Source organism: Arachis ipaensis, chromosome B02, assembly GCF_000816755.2.
Source record: "Arachis ipaensis cultivar K30076 chromosome B02, Araip1.1, whole genome shotgun sequence".
In the NCBI taxonomy this organism is placed as follows: domain Eukaryota; kingdom Viridiplantae; phylum Streptophyta; class Magnoliopsida; order Fabales; family Fabaceae; genus Arachis; species Arachis ipaensis.
This window is the reverse complement of record NC_029786.2, coordinates 6,567,177-6,567,459: the sequence shown is the minus strand read 5'-3', so window position 1 is coordinate 6,567,459 and position 283 is coordinate 6,567,177. Positions and strand designations below refer to the sequence as shown.

General features: G+C 25.1%; 1 long non-coding RNA gene across 1 annotated transcript in view; it reads right to left on the bottom strand.

The window, feature by feature from the left end:
* The window catches only part of LOC107624678, a 3,602-nt gene that overhangs the window by 1,012 nt on the left and 2,307 nt on the right, over positions 1 to 283 (bottom strand). The window contains exon 2 of the long non-coding RNA XR_002356971.1: positions 57 to 150. This is a non-coding gene — a long non-coding RNA (uncharacterized LOC107624678). The remainder of the gene's footprint in view (positions 1 to 56; positions 151 to 283) is intronic.

The window sequence follows — 283 nt, the reverse complement described above, 5'->3', positions numbered from 1 at the left end:
CCTCTAGCTAAAAGGGGTTAAAATTTATTATATATTCAGAAAATTTAAAGATGTACCTTCATTCAAGATTGAGATCTCTCATTATTGAAAAATCTCTATCAAGGCTTCAAATCTTTAATCTTCTTTGGTATTCATGTTGCTGTTCCCTTTCTGCATAACATATATACATTATTTGATTCATAATTAACTAAAAGATCATCAAAGAAATAAGGTGGCATACCTACATAAACATTTTCAGTATAATATGAATAATATATATATACATGTATATAGAAATTAATTT